This window comes from Miniopterus natalensis, chromosome 4, assembly GCF_054644295.1.
Source record: "Miniopterus natalensis isolate mMinNat1 chromosome 4, mMinNat1.hap1, whole genome shotgun sequence".
In the NCBI taxonomy this organism is placed as follows: Eukaryota; Metazoa; Chordata; class Mammalia; order Chiroptera; family Miniopteridae; genus Miniopterus; species Miniopterus natalensis.
The window spans coordinates 76151068-76153285 of record NC_142084.1 but is presented as its reverse complement, the minus strand read 5'-3'; the positions used below and the strand labels follow the sequence as shown (position 1 = coordinate 76153285).

General features: G+C 50.6%; 1 pseudogene; it reads right to left on the bottom strand.

The window, feature by feature from the left end:
* Positions 1–246: 246 nt before the first annotated feature.
* On the bottom strand, positions 247–1653 carry LOC107538038 (DNA-dependent metalloprotease SPRTN pseudogene; annotated as a pseudogene).
* Positions 1654–2218: the final 565 nt, after the last annotated feature.

The window sequence follows — 2218 nt, the reverse complement described above, 5'->3', positions numbered from 1 at the left end:
CACTAAATAATTTGAAAGTATGTAACTAAAAAGATTAACAGATTTAAAAACCTTAAGGAAGAACAAAAGTACCTGGAAATTATGCATGTAAGCATGTAGAACTGGGCTACAGTATACATAAGGCAAGAGTGAGTAGAAATATAGCACCTTTAGACAAATATTGTAAGTTACAGTGTCATATGCATATGTAGAATAGAACACTTGCATTGGTTGCATGGACTAGATTATAACCTACAAGTCTTAGTATTAACCAGAACTCTCTGAGTGACTGTGACTCCATTGGTGAGGTAACACTAGCGGTATGGGAGATGCATTTTTTTTCAAAGTTTTTTTTCTTCTCTTGACTTTGATGCTATTATCTTCAAGACACAAATCCCACTGCTCCTGAATTTGAGACTCCAAAACTGCATTCTGACAAACAGGACAATTAACTGTTTTGCTCTGGCTGGCTGAACTGCCGGAATTGTGCGTTGCAGCCGCAGGATGTAAACTGCACGTTGGATCATGACAGCCACTTTGTATTTTCTCTTTCTTGATGAGAAAATTGTCCAAAACAGTCTTGTCTTCCCACCTATGCCTATGTCGTTTACTTGGGAATTCATTTTCAGGCCCACTCGCGACCTGGGAGGCAGTCACAGATGTCATTTCCATTGCCTTTAAAGGGTTTCTTAGGGCTGTCTTAGAAGACTAAGTCCTCCTGTGGGAGTTCTTACTGATGTCACCAGGTGCTGTGCTTTTCGTTGGAGACCCACTCACTCTTCTGAAAGCCCTTGGATTGGCAACTGACGCTCTAGGAGGGCAGTTGCTTCAAACATTTTGGTGATTGGTGTTAACAGCGGGGGAGGCTAGGTAAGTTTTTTCCTGTGAACCATTCTGTTCACATTTCACCGCAGTTTTAGAATTCGCTCTTACAGCACTTGTTGGGTCATCTTGACTTAAAAGACCTTAGGTTTTAGTAACAGCATGCGAAGTGGTAAACTTCCCGGATGAAGGTGAACTGTTTTTTCCTCCTAGAACACGTGGTGTCCCACTAAATGGGACAACTCTGTGAGGCTTTGGTGGCTGCTGCTGCTGCTGCTTTTGTCTTTGCTTTGCCCTTTTCGGAGTAGCTGTCTGGTTCCCTGATGTTTGCGCGGGCGCCTTCGCGGGTGTTCTGGTGCTCCGCCCAACCGCCGTTAGCAGGGGGCGCGCCGTTGGTCGCACGCTTACCGTAGCCGTAGGAGGGTTTTCTGAACCGACAGGGCCCGTTGCGGAGCCACCAGCGTCGCCGGTACTCATCCGCGCGGTCCCGGAAGGTTGGGTATATCGTTAGGTTGGCTCGGGTCAGTTGACCGATGCGATGCACACGCTTACAAAACTCAGGGCAGCGCCCTTGCCGGTCGTTATCATTATTGGTGACAAATAAATAGGCCTGTATCATTTCATGCAAGAGGGTGGGGTCCTTCTCTTGCACCACTGCACCTCGGCGGCCTCCAGCTGCCCCCGGGGGAACCGGTCGCTGAACTGCACAAACAGGGCCTGCAAATCGGGGACGGGATCCGCCAACTCCCAGGGCTCGGCCACCAGTGACAGGGGCGCCTGAGCCCATCCGCGCTCCCAGAGCAAGTGCCACTCCTCCTGAAGCCAGAGCGCCAACACCAGGTCCTCGTCCATCGCTGCCAGGATCCAGGGCGGGGTCGGTCGGCGTCAGGCTGGCTCTGGGGAGCGACCGCGACGTCGGGTCACTGAGGCTCCGGGGTGGCGGTTGGAGCTCTGAGGAGATACCGACCGTTGGGCTGCTTGCGGCTCACTGGTCGTCTCGCGGGTCGTCTCGCGGGAACTCGGGGGAAACCTGGCTCGCGGATCTCGCGAGATTTCGGGGAAAACTGGCTCAAGAACAAGAACCGAGCTTGCCCCAGACGCAGAAGCCATGTTCGGAGGCTTAAGGAAAAGAGCTCGGCGTGACACCTGCGGGGGGCTCAAAGCTTGGGTCCCCAGAATCACAGTTTTTGAGGTTTTTGAGGGGATGAAGAAGCATGGAGGCTTTCTGACGTAATTTTTCCGCCCAGATTGTTTTAGAAGAGATTCGAGCACAGGTGGGGTTGGAATTGAGCTCGGAGACCTTTTCCAACAGTGTAATTGATGGTGTGTGAGTTTGTGTGTGTGAGTGTATTTTATGATATAGCGAGGCCACGCTCAAAGAAACATTCCTAGGATCATCTATATAGGATGTGAGGTG